This window comes from Rattus norvegicus, chromosome 1, assembly GCF_021556685.1.
Source record: "Rattus norvegicus strain SHRSP/BbbUtx chromosome 1, alternate assembly SHRSP_T2T, whole genome shotgun sequence".
In the NCBI taxonomy this organism is placed as follows: domain Eukaryota; kingdom Metazoa; phylum Chordata; class Mammalia; order Rodentia; family Muridae; genus Rattus; species Rattus norvegicus.
In genome coordinates, this window is record NC_141534.1 from 111,698,178 (window position 1) to 111,712,731 (window position 14,554).

Genomic DNA, 14,554 nt, shown 5'->3' on the forward strand with positions numbered 1-14,554 from the left:
TGTCTCTGCAAGCTGCCTGTGGATCAGAATGTAGCACTCGGCTACTTCTCCAGCACCATGCTTGCTTGCCTGTGACAATCCTTCTACCCTGATTATGACGGGATAACCATCTGAAGATGGAGGCAACTCCCCAATTAAATGCTTTCTTTTGAAAGACTTGTCTTGTTCACGGTGTCCCTTCACAGCAGTAGATTAAGGACAGAGATACCTGCGGTGCTCATCCTTGTCCTTCCCAAGCGTCTTCAGTCTTGTGTAGAATAATTTAGAACTAATGTTTGAACAGTACAACCAATCAGAAAACTTCTTCCTTCTCCTTTTCTTTTCAGAGATCTCTGAAATTTATTTAGGTGCTTACAGGAGTCTTTAGAATAAAGCCTATATCTAATAGATCACCCCTTTATAACTGCAATTATCCCTTTTCTTCCTGAGGTAAAATGAGAGGATTGCTGATGCTTTTGTTTCTAACTTGAGAATCAGCAAAACTGAAGTTGTGGTAACTCCAGGGGGATGTTTCAACAAGGAAGGAAGCCTGGGTTGGTTTTCCACCTACTGCCTTCCTGACCTCATTCAGATGAAAATGCAAATCAGTGGGTCGAAAATTATTGGCAGCAGGACCTGCCTATACAGGAGAAGGGAGAAAGGACAATTACTTTGCCTGGGTGGACTCAGACTGTCTGTCACTCAGAGAGATCCGTTTGTAAGTGGAGCTATTAGGCTGTCCGTTTAGCTTGACAATGCTGGTCATGGGTGTGCTAAATTGTCACACTTCTCTGATAAAAGCTCCTGAGTAGAATTTCCTTCAGTGACTTAAAAAATACTTCTTACCTCACTTGGCTACGAGACTAACAGAGTTTCACAATACATGCAGATTTATCTCCTGTGTGGGCTCTGGAAACGAGCCCGTTATGACCCACCATGAGCTGATCAGGTATATGGGAATGAACCTGGCTTCACACACTGGAGAATGGAAAAAACAAGGTCATAGAAGCACCCTAGTATTCACTCCCCTCACATGCATCCTAGCCTGTCTTTAGCGTTTTTGTATATTTGTCAAATAATTAGACCTGAATGTCTGGGGGAAATATTCTTTAGGTTTTTCTGTTTTGCCTTTACCTTCTTAATCATAGATTCATTTCCATTCATGCATGTTGTCTGGGCCAAATCAGTTGTCAGTTGGAATCAGTTTATTCATCAATGAGATGGGAATTTTTACAGTCTTCCTCCAAAGTCGTTTGTAAATATGTGGTATGTAGCACAAGAGGCTCCTGTAGTTTGCTTAGTACATAGTAAGTGATCACTAAATTATATGTTCATAGAGTAATATAGGATGGAATACTATATCAGAGAATCCAAAGTGAATCTGTCCCTGGTAAAACCTGTATGCGAAAGAGCCAGCCCATGAAGGCAGCTTTGTGAAAGGACTGGACACATGCTTTATCATCACTAGTCACACATACCCTAATGACCACTGCCGTGAGCTCAGGATGAAGGGTGAGCATGATAAAGCATCTATGGAGTTAGTCTTTTAATGAGAATGTTCGAGCAAAAGGAGCTTTAATAGAGACAAGTAAAGACTGTCACCTGCCTTAATAATGATCTTCAAGTATGACTGATGTCCACAAGTAAAGGAGTACTGAAAGGTTTGCATTAAAGTGGAAATGCAGCGTAGCCCTCTTCAAAGACCTGGCAGACACTCCCTGAGTGACATGACAAAAATTCTTAGTGCCAACAGCACTAGACCTGGAAGGAGAAAACTCCCATTGTGTGTTCTTATCGGGGCCAGGATCTAGATGGAAGGTGTCTGGATAGCTTTGGGATTGCTTTGCTTGGTAGCCATTAAGTTTTCCATCTGCTATAGAATGCTATATGAACAATGTCTGTTAATCCAGGGAAGACTTCTAATACTCTAAATAGTATCTGACCCTCTTTACTCACTCTCTCTCTCTCTCTCTCTCTCTCTCTCTCTCTCTCTCTTTCTCTCTCTTTCTATGTGTGTGTGTGTGTGCGTGTCTGTGTGTGTGTGTGTGTGTGTGTGTGTGTGTGTGTGTGTGTGTGAGAGAGAGAGAGAGAGAGAGAGAGAGAGAGAGAGAGAGAGCAAAGAAACGGTAGGGAGAGAGAAAGACTTAACTTATCTGGAAGCAAGATAGCTCCTGTTCACAGACTCTCAGAGGAACAAGGCAGAGATGGCTTGATTCTGATTTCTACCATTTCCTACATGAGTGACAACAAGAAAGCAGGGTCTCTCTGTGCATTGTTGACTAGTCTGCTTCATGCATTTTGAAGAACAAAAGAAATCCAATTGGTTTTAGCAAAACCAGAGCTTTTCAGCTATGGATCAAGTAGTTCACAGGATTAAAAAAGAGATTAAGAATGAATTTTTTTTTATCAGAAAGCAGAATAGTCAACACTAAGGAATGGCCTTTCTGGTAAGAAACTACTCTAGTTCCACTGTTGTTAAACATGTCCTACCCCACTGCATGGTGGGACAGCTGTCAACAATTACCTCTCATAGGCCTCATGCTTTCAGACCACTATGAGAACATATTTTAAACCTTATGAATACCTCTTTTGGTCTGAGTACCACCACATTGGTGCAGGTAGTATCTATTCTCAGCAGGTATCATGATTAGTATCACTTCCCCCAAGGTAAGTAAGGACACTGGGTGTTCATCAGCTGGAGTGCCAGATGTTCCCAGTAGTATTTTACCCACTTGGCAAAGGTTTCTGTGCAGGGAGTTCAAAATAACTAGCAGACTGCACAAAGAAGAAACCAAGTCTGCAAGAAATAATCCAATCTGAAAGTAACTGTCAAAATCCTGCCGTGAACAGGAAATGAAAAGGCCATTTTCTTTAGACTACGTCCAAGCTGCCCTCAAGGGTCTGGAGCTACCAGCTTGAGGAACGGTTTCTTAAGAATTTAATATTTCTTCTGTGATAGATATTGCTTGGAAATAATTTATTGCTGTAGGATAGTGCAGTGTGTCTTTACCTGAGGAACCTGGTGCTCTTAAAGGCTTATCATTGTAATGAAAACAAAACAAAATTGCCACCTAACCTTTAAACAACCAAAAAAATTCATCTCATGGATGGATGGAACATACTCACTAAACAGTGAGTGGCTCCACTATTATTAGAACTTGGCCCCCATAGACCTAGTAGGTAGCATGACAGTGCCCATCAGTGCTTCCTACTGATGAAATTGGAGAATTGTAACAGGCACAGAATCCTAGATGTTCACACAGAGCAATAACCAGGTTTTTCTACCCCTAGTACCAAGTTGTGTATTAGTTATTTTTCTATTGCTGTGAGAAAACACATGACCAAGGCACCTTATAGAAGGACGTGCTTAGTTGGGGTTATGGTTTTGTGTTAAAGTCCATGATGGGAAGAGGGGCAAGCAAAGGCATAGTAAGAGGAGTGACTGAGGGCTCATGTTAGGGTAGGGAGGGAGGCAGAGAGAGTGAGTGTACTGGGAATTGCACTAGTCTTTTTAAGACTCAATGTATGTCCCTAGTTAGGCACTGATTTCAATAAGATACCTCCTAATCATTCCCAAACAGTTACAGCACCTGAAGACCATGTAGTCAAGTACTGAGCCTATGGCAACATTCTCATTCAAACCACCTCAACAGTAAAACCACTTTTTGTTGCTATTTAAGGATTCATGCTGAGTGTGGTGGCCTATGCCCTTAATCCCAGCATTGGGGAGAAGGCAGAAGCACGTGGACCTCTCTTGAGTTTGAAGTCAGTCTGACAAACCCTGTCTTAACCCCACTTCACCCTAAAATAACATTTTAATTGAGATTGAATTACTTAGATACCAATTAAATCACTTCAGCATGTATATAGTTAGAAAGGTAAACTAGCACATTCTAGTGATAGTCCTTTATGCACTAGCCCCCCCCAAATACAGAATATTGTTGTTTGAAGACTAGATTGACGTATACTTCCTGTAAAGTACACATTTAGTAAGCTACTTGAATGATCTATTAGGGCTACTCATGATTACCTACTGAGTTTAGGTCTACCAAGCACAATGGTATTCATACTAGGGGCAAGGACATTATTTAGCTTGCACCTATACATAAAATTTGTATTATTTAGCCAGGCATGGTGGTGTGTGTCAACAGTCCTATCATTTGAGAGGCTAAGGTGGAAGGAGCACCATAATTTCAAGTTCAGCTTGGGCCAAATAGAAAGTTCCAGGCCAGCCAGGACTACTTAGTAAGGCTCTAACAAACACCACCAACATAATACTCATAATAGTCATACTATTATTCAATTATTGCACCAAGATTTTAAAAAATCTTTGTACTTTGGAGTCAGTCAAATGTAAAGATAATTTCCTAGTAAATATTTGAAAATACAGTAAGTAATTTTTATATGAGATATACATTGAGCTGTTTAATTGGTCAAAATGGTCAATGGAAATAGCCCAGTATTTAGCATGGGGCACAGGTAAATAAATTAAGGCAAAGAGAAAGTGGAATGTTGCTTAGTTACAGATTTTAGTAGTTAAAATATAAGGAAGCAGAGAAAATAAAATTAGCAGGTACACACATATGTTATTTATATAGGAAGATTTTCTCGATGGCTTATTTTTATATAACTTTTGAGTTTCTCATAGTTTTTCAATGAAACTCATCTATAAAGAACCTGCCCCATTTTCTTTCCTTAAAACAAAATACACTTAATGCTCAGCAAGTAAAAATAATACACACAACAAAGAGGAAAATAAAATGTATCGTTTCACCTACTAAGGAACAGCCATGGTGTTGTGCTTTGAATAAGAATGGATTCCATAGGTTCATATGTTTGAATATTAGTCACAGGGGAGTGGCGCTATTTGGAAGGATTAGAAGGACTGAGAAGTATGGCCTTATTGGAAGAAGTATGTAACTAGAGATAGGCTTTGAGGTTTCCAAAGCTCCTGCCAAGCCCATGGTTTCTCTCTCTGCTTATGGATCATAATGGAGCCCTCAATACTGCTTCAGTGTCTGCCTGCATGCCACTATGCTTCCTGTCATGATGTAATAGACTAAACCTCTGAACTGTGAGCAATCCCCCAAATAAATGCTTATTTTGTAAGAGTGCCCTTTGTTCATGATGTCTCTTCCAGGCACAGAACCATGATTAAGACACATGTTAAATGTATTTGTGCATACATTGTTTCTAGTGGGAAATATAAAAAGACAACTGTGTGTTTAGAGATATAAGATTACATGAAATAGCTACTATATATACTTGCCAACTTTTAACTGCTTTTAAATTAAAAGTGTCAGTTTGGGAGCTAGGAGATTACTCAGAGGGTAAGTTGCCACACTCACATAAAAACATGTTTTGATCCCCAACTGTGGCGTAAAGCTTGGAATGAAATATATTTGGATCCCTAGTTCCTGTGTAAAAGCCTGAAATGATGATGAGTGTAACCCCAGCACAGTACAAGTGGAGAAGAAGGAAACCCAGAGTCTGCTGGTCACCAGCCTAGCTGGAAAGGTCAGTTCCAGGTTCAGAGAGACACCTACCTCAGACAGTGATATGCGGTATTGACTGAGGGAGATCCAGCAATGATTTGTGGCCTTCCATGAGTGCAAATGTGGGTGAGCACACTTATGTACACACATGCATATTACACACACACACACACACATACACACACGAGACAGAGACAGAGAGAGAGACAGAGAGAGAGAGACAGAGAGAGAGAGAGAGAGAGAGAGAGAGAGAGAGAGAGAGAGAAACAGACACACAGATACACAACACAGAAAGGGGAGACAATTTTGTTGAGTATATTCTGCAGGTTGACAAATTCATTTCTTTTAATAGTACTAAGTATTTTTCAATAAGGTGACTTCGAATGAACCACAATTTAGTTAGACATTCAGGTTTTATATCCCCAGCTCAAGTAATGCTGCAATGGTTACAATTTTGTATATATTCTAAATAACTAGTTCTTAGTACTTAAGAGCTATGATTGCATCATGAGAAGTATATTTCAATAGAGCCATTTAAATAAAAAAGATGTATATTTTTTCTTAGGAAAATTTTTAAAAGTTTTTACAATACTTTAGATGTTGTCATTTGATTTTCGTGTTTTCTTCTGTTTTTACTGGTCCATCCCCTCAAATTTCTAACTAAGTTTACCTCCATTTTTGGTCTCTACTTCTTGGTCCTTGTTTTTAAACCCCTGAAATCCACCCAGTAATGTCTTTATGAACACAGGTATAGGAACACCTACTAGAGCATGGGTAGTCTCTCTGGGATCACACTCTGGGGGTGAAGGGAAACTACCAGTAGGCCCTCAGGTAGCGGTTTGGCTTCATGATTCTTTCTCCTAGCCATGATAGAGTTTTGGCTGGTTTTCACCTGGTGCAAGTCTTCTGAAACCAGTCCTGGCCACTGAGTTCATGTATACAACGGCCCGGCCATGGCCAGAAAAGTGAATGTGTCCACTATCTCTGACTCTTGTAATCTTTCTCTACCATTTCTGATACCTGAGCCTTGAGCAGAGGAGGGAGAATATAGACTTTTTTTTCAACCTAGAACTGAACATCTGCTAGATATTAACCACAGTGATGGTGTCTCCATTCCTCCTGCTATGATAAGTATCCCGGGAAGAGCAATGCAAGGAAGAAATGATTCATTCAACTTACAGTTACAGGATACAGTATACCATTGTCGACTGTGGAGCAGTTAAGAGAGCAGGAATTTCAAACAGCTAGTCATGCTACATCCATAATCAAGAGTAGAGGGCAGTGATTTTAATGCTTGCCTACAAGCACTTAGTTCACACACACTTCCTTTCCATGCAGCCCAGAGCCCACCCTCCCGCATGGTATCATCACTTTCATGGTGGATCTTCCCACCTCGATTAACTGAAGAAAATGCCCCACATACATGTCCAGAGGCCAACCTAATTTAGACAAACTCCAACTGAGTCTCTGTTCTACACTGTGTCAATTTGACAATGAAAAAAAGTCACAGGGACAACTGTCTCCGCCCCCCTACCCCCTGTCCTTTAACCTTCATACATTAGTTTTGCAATTGCTGATTTTTTTAACAGGTGATCCTATTGTTACTAAGTGGTCATTTTTTATTTATTCTTTTTTTTTTACAGTCCAGACTTTATCCCCCTCCCAGTCTACCCTCTAACTGTTCCATATCCCATACCTCCTTTCCCCATCCCCACTTCCAAAAGGGTGTCACCCCCCAACTCCCACCCCACCAGACTTCCCCACTCCCTGGGGCTCCAAGTCTTTTGAGGGTTAGGTACATCTTCCCCGACTGAGTCCAGGCCAGGCAGTCCTCTGCTGTTTATGTGTTGGGAGCTTCTTATCAGCTGGCATATGCTGCCTGATTGGTGGGTCAGTGTCTGAGAGATCTCGGGGGTTTACGTTAATTGAGACTGCTGGTCTTCCCGTAGGGTCACCCTCCTCCTCAGCTTCTTCTAGCTTTTCCCTAATTCAGCCACAGGGGTCAGCAGTTTCTGTTCATTGATTGGGTGTAAAGATCTACATCTGATTCTTTCAGCTGCTTCTTGGGCCTTTCTGAGGGCAGTTATAGCATCAGTATTAGTGTTAGAACTTGCCCCCCCGCCCCGAGCTGGCTCCCAATTTGGGCCCGTTACTGGACCTCCTTTTCCTGAGGCTCTTCTCCATTTCTGTCCCTGCATTTCTTTCAGACAAGAACAATTCTGGGTCAGAGTTTTTGACTGTGAGATGGCAACACCTTCCCTCCACCCTGTCTTTTTACTAGAGGTAGACTCCACAAGTTCCCTCTTCCCACTGTAGGGCATCTCATCTAAGGTCCCTCTGGTTTGAGTCCTGAGAGTCTCTCACCTCCCAGGTCTCTGGTACATTCTAGAGGGTCCCCTCACCTCCTACTGTCTGAGGTTGCCTGTTTACATTTTTCTGCTGACCCTTAGGGCTTCAGTCCTGTTCCTCCCACCCAATACCTGATCATGTTCCCCTCTTCCCCTCCCTGTTCCCTTTTGTTCTCAGGTCCCCCTCCTTACCTCCTCACCCCCTGTTGTACATTTTTACTTGTGTCTTAGTTAGGGTTTCTACTGCAGTGCTGAAATACCATGACCAAAGCAACTTGGTGAGGAAAAGGCCTATTTTGCTTATAGTTCTATATAATGGTTCGCCATCTAAAGCACTGGGATCAGGAACTCATGGAGGACAGGAACCTACACTGGAGACAGGAGTTGATGCAGAGGCCATAGAGGATGCTCCTCATAGCTTTTTCAGCCTGCTGTTTTATAGAACACAGGACCACCAGCCCAGGAATGGTACCAGCACAATGGATTGGGCATTCCTCCATCAATCACCAATTAATAAATTGCCTTACAGGCTTGCCTACAGCCAGATCTAACAGAGATTTTTTTTTTTCTAAATTGAGGTTCCCTCCTCTCAGATAACTTCAGCTTGGGTCAAGTTGATGTAAAACTAGCCAACATGACTTGGAATTACTATTAAAATTTACAAAATATGGTTTAAGAACCCACTGTTTAAAAACTACAATCTATTATCTATATACATGGGCATTTCAATGAATAAAATACACTTTGAGGCATATGAAATAAGTATACATGTATAAAGTATTAACAGACATATTTCTCATCATTTATAATTTTATAGTGAGCGTCCTGATTCTATTTCTGTTTGGGTCTACCTTTGTACATAAGTATTTATCATTTTTAATTGTTACTTCCTTCAATTACACACATCATATACATATATAAATCTATATGTATACAAAGTATATACATACATAATACATATGTGTATGTATATGTAGGTTCTGGCTATAATTGTTCAGCTGGTAAAGCTACTTGCAACTAACCTAACACCCTAAATTCAAACCCAGGAACCCACAGGATGGAAGGACAGAAGATCTAACTTGCAAAAGTTGTCCTCTGACTTTCAAATGCGAACCATGACATGTGCATGTAAACATACACACATGTACATACACATACACATACACATGTACTATAAAATGTACACAAAACTATAATATTAAGGTATGTGCATGTATGTGTGCATGTGTGTATTGTATTGCTATATCTTAAATAGCTCATACCTTTGCTGATTTTTGAGCCTCATAAAAATACATTATATACTTTGAAAAATAAACACGTTCACATCCTGTCATTTATTCTTCACTCCTAATATACATCAAGATTCATCTATGTATAGCTCTACCCCTATTATTTTTTAATATATGTCTATCTATAACTTTAGTTCTAATTATATATTTTAACTGTTATATGCATTTTCAAACTTGAAAAAGGCAAGCATGGCTGCGTTTCCAATTTCTGCCAGTCAACATATAGATTATTTCTGTTTTTCAATTTTTAGGCAATTCCACAATTTCCCTGTAGGAGTCTCCATGCACATTTATCATGGGAGTTCCTTCAGAGTAGATGCCAAGGGGGAAATTATTCCATAGCAGGTGATGGCTATACCTATCTTTGTCAGATAATGGCGAATTAGTGTCCAGGGAGGCTCTCTCGTATGCACCACTGTGTGAGAGCCAGTCGTCTACAGATTTTACTAACACTTGCTGTTGGCTATCCTGTCCACTTTTCACTCTGATATATGTGCACCTGTCCCTTTGTTGATCTGAAATACTCTGACTGATGGGGAGGCTGAGCATATTTTAACCTATTCCCTATTCATCTTTTTCCCTCCCATTCCTGCTTCCTGTTCACATCTATATTATGCCGTTGACATTTTCAGTGTCAAAGAGAACTTTTTTTTTTCTTTTTAATTGAGTATTCCTTATTTACATTTCGAGTGTTATTCCCATTCCCGGTTTCTGGGCCAACATCCCCCTAACCCCTCCCCCTCCCCTTCTTTATAGGTGTTCCCCTCCCCATCCTCCCCCCATTGCCGCCCTCCCCCAACAATCTAGTTCACTGGGGGTTCAGTCTTAGCAGGACCAAGGGCTTCCCCTTCCACTGGTGCTCTTACTAGGCTATTCATTGCTACCTATGAGGTCAGAGTCCAGGGTCAGTCCATCAAACAGAACTTTTTAGTTGCACTCTTGACTGCCAATCTCTTGTCCTCTGTTTTAGGTTTGGAGATGTGCTAATAGTCTTCCTTTTGCCTATGTTTTCTTTCTGCATACTACTTCAAAATCATCTCTTATACAGCACCCTAAACTTAGAATTTCTGTCAGTCATTTTTTCTGAATTTTATAGCAATTTGTATGTCTTGTTATGGTGTCTAATGAATACATAGATTACTTTTATGTATAATGTCAGGTAAGAACCTGGTATCTTGTTTTTCCCTAAGGATAAGCAATGGTCCACTTTATTTTGTGTTTTAAATCCCCTTGATCAAACCTATATCAATAGCAGTTTTAAACAAATGGTTCAAGCTAATCATGGATTCTGTATGTATTCTTCAGTCCTTTTGCCATCTGTGTACAATAGCATGCAGTATTGTTTTCTATGTTGAAAAGTTTCATCCTCTTTGAGCAAACTCTTCCTCCTCTTCTTCTTAGCAAACTTTCTGCTTGGCTTTTCCAGAAAAGCAAGTCCAGTTACTGTGAGATCCAGCCACCCCTACCCCAGAGTTCAAAATCATCACCGTGACTTGTGAAAGTGTGAGGAAAAGCCTCTGCAAACTGAGAAACATCCTGAGTGTGCAGTGACAGCCGTTTGCCCACTTTGTCTCTCTAGTGGTTCTTGAAGACAAAGAGTAGCAGGAACATTAAGGGATGTTTTCTGGATGGAGCGATATTCTCCATGTGCTACTGAGCGTCCTTGAGTGCAAGTTTCCCAGTGAAGAGTATATTGGTATCCTTACCATTGTTGACACTCTAGGATAGCCAGCATTATCCAACAGTATTTCAGAATCAGAATGTGAGGCTGACTGTAGAACTCAAAAGCTGTGGCTTGGACTGGCTTGTAGACACTTTTGAGAATTTGCCTGCTTTTGTAGTATTCAGGGCTGCATTCCTCAGAACATACAAGAAGAATGGAGCTAAAAGAAGAGGGTGGCTCCTGGAAGTTCTATAAGCTGCACTTCAGATTTGATGTGATGAGAGTTTATAGGAACATTATCTGAAAGGCAACTAACTAGGTACTGTACATTCAGGATAATGTACAAATCTTTTCTTTTCCTTTTCATAGTATCTTGATTGTATGCAGAGTCTTCGAAAGGATGTAGCACCTTCCATCCCATATAAAACCTGTGATCTCATTTGCCCAGATCATTGTTTCTTATGCCCCAGTGGATATCACTATAACAGTGAATTTAATAATAACCTTGGGTTATTTCTCAGCTCTCTCTTAGTGCTGGATCATTTGAGTGTCTTTCCTATGCCCCTTGCATCCCACAGCCTGCATTTGGGAACATTTGCAGTGTTTTAATATCGTGTTTCCTTAAAATATTTATAAATATCTAGACCAATATGCCCAGCAATTCCATTTTATAATCTCAGTAATTTTGGACAGCTCTTGCTTGTTTCTTTTTATTCTTGTGTTTAAAATATGGCTTTTCAACCAACCAGAGCTTCCAGGGACTAAGCCACTACCCAAAGACTATACATGGACTGACTCTGGGCTCCAACCTCATAGGTAGCAATGAATAGCCTAGTAAGAGCACCAGTGGAAGGGGAAGCCCTGGGTCCTGCTAAGACTGAACTCCCAGTGAACGTGATTGTTGGGGGGAGGGCGGTAATGGGGGGAGGATGGGGAACACACATATAGAAAGGGAGGGGGAAGGGTTAGGTGGATGTTGGCCCAGAGACTGGGAAAGGGAATAACAATCGAAATGTAAATAAAAAATACTCAAGTTAATAAAGAAAAAAAATATGGCTTTTTCTTACTTATCTCTGCTCACAGTTTATTCTTATAAGCAATCATTCCGTACTACACAGCTACTAAAATTGTTAGATTTAGTTAAGCTATTATATTTTCAAATTCTGTATGCACTCTGTCCACAATGAGTTTTCAGATACATTTTATCCTTTAAAATATATTTTTGTTCTGTACCACACACTGTGTTTCAGAGGACCAAAACTGAGAGCTTCCCTTGTGTTTGATTTCTTGAATATAACGTAATATTTAAACTCCTGTCTTCTGGCCTTTACGTAAGCAGTTTGTTTCCTACAGTGTATGGTCCAGTGGACACAGCATGTAGGCACCCTGTTTATGTCACAGTGTAGCTACTGTTGGTAACTGACCTGATACTATTTATTAATTGTAACAGCTTATTGTATGCACATAAGCATTTTCACAGAGTAATGACCTAGCATGAATATACTTCAAATATAGCTGATGATGTCCGTGGTCCAAGGGTGTGCATATATATTCAGGTGATAGTGACCTTTCTTACTGATAAAGATATTTCAAACACCTTACCTTGGAAGGATAATTTTTGATTTTGCTACTGTTAATTTTAAATTTGATAGGTGTTTATCTATTGCTTTGCTTTTACACAAAGGATTTGCAGACCCAGGGTTCACACTAGCAAATTGCTGTGGTAGATGTTTGCCCTCTGACTTTATGCTGGTCATTTGAAGTTTAGATCACCAAATTTATAAGCTTACGTATTTTTGTTCTTGTTTAGTTTTATTGTTGTTTCATGCCTTTTTTTTTTGAGGTGGAATTTCATGTAGCCCAGGCTGACCTTGAATTCAGTACGTAACCAAGGCTAGCCGTGAATCCTAGATCTCTTCCAGTTCCTCAAGTACTGGCATTACAGTACTGGCATTATCACACCAGGTTTCTTACAATCTGTTTATGGGAATCAGCTTGTTACATCCAGAAGATGCTTCTCATCACCAAGAAGATCGCAACAGCCTTCAGTTCACATCCTCTGCATAGTTCATCTATTTATGATGAGTGGAAAAATATTACTCCTGTGACAGATAGACATTAAAATGTGTGCCCAACTGTGGTCATACTGTATACATGATCAAGATTTGAACACATTCATCTTACCTGCTTTAACTACTGCATATATGCCATAGATGACATAATATTGCAGATTATCTTATAATTTTGTTCTGTGTCCTGAGCTTACAATTCACGTGCTTGTGGTAGATTAATATAGCAATCATAGTCACCTTTTAATACAGAGCCAGTGAGCTTATAAATATCACCCTCATTACAAATTCCTCATGCCAAAATTGTGCACTGTCCTCTAAAGCCTCCAAACACATACTCTCTTCTACCAACAGCACCAGACAAAGCTAACCAGGACTCCTGCCTCTTGTGTTTGGTAAAAGTTCTCATAGCTTTGAAAGCCTCTGTCATTGTGGATGTACTGCTAGTTCTTTTCAGAACCAAACTCACAAAGTACTTTATGGCAAATGCTCATGAATGGTGTGGGAGTGTACATACATGTGTGCACATACATGTATTGTGTCGGTAGGCACACATGTATACACATCTGTGTATTGTGTATCTATACATGCAGGTAGAATTTTGGGGTCCAATCTTTTCCAGCTCTAACTCTTTTATTTCACATTCCAAGAATAATGGAGATTTGATACCTGTATGACACAGGTGTACCTGTATACCTGTATGTTAATTCATACTGAGCCTGAATGCTACAGATAATGTGGGAGGGTAGACTGACACCACCATTAACATTTGCAGCCATGAGGCCAGGTCTACATGTGTCTGGGTTTACAGCAATGCTGTGACCGTGCAGAATGTGATAATGTTTCCCACAAGGCTTAACTCCTCTCCTCTCCCTCTTTCCCTTTCAGGGAGCTTTCAGTTTCTAGGAAACATTTATGCTGCTTCTCGGTTTGAGTAACTGTGTACATCCAATCATTTTAAAGGTATTCTCAATTTGCTAGCCCTATAAATAATGTCAAAGCAGACCACCCACCAGCTTTTCTGAGTTTCTAAACACTTGCCTCATGTAATCATCCACTTTAGATTTTGTGTTAAGTCAGTGATGCATGGTTCTGCTGTACTTTTTCACAGTAGTATTTGATCTTCAAGCCTTTTGTAAAAATCCCAGATTCTCCTTAATTCAACCTTGATGCCTTGAGGACTAGAATGTCACTGGGGCATCCCTTTGGCATCCCTCTCTCCTTCTGGCTCCTAGAAGTACTGAGCTGAATTCTCAGTAGCATATATGCTTTTTCCTTGCCAAAGCTGCATTGAATTTGTGAATAACTCCTGACTCTTTTCTTTCCCCCACTGGGATGATGTTTGGTCTGTCAGAGCTCCATGAGAGTAGGGACTTCATTTGCCTTCAGAGCAGTAGCTCAAGTGCCCAACAGATACATGCACAGGTAGCCAGTGTGGTTTTCCTGGAATGCTTCAAACTGGTATTGCTATTATCATTATAATAATACCTCTTATTTATTGAAGGCTTTGAGGTCACAAATGATTTTTTTTTATCACTTGCTGTAAACTTGTGTTATCTTCAATCAAGCATTAAGGTCTTGTGTCCTTGGGTGTGGAGGCTGGGGCTTATCAAGGTGACCAGCCAGTCAAGTAGGGCTTGGAAGTTCCTGTCTTTTGATAACAAGTAGATTTAATTCCTCCACCTACATAGTCTCTCCTACCATCCGACTG

The 14,554-nt window shown here is 40.3% G+C and overlaps 1 protein-coding gene across 2 annotated transcripts in view; it reads left to right on the forward strand.

Moving 5' to 3' along the window:
* Nell1 (neural EGFL like 1) overlaps positions 1-14,554 on the forward strand; it is an 890,282-nt gene that overhangs the window by 812,334 nt on the left and 63,394 nt on the right.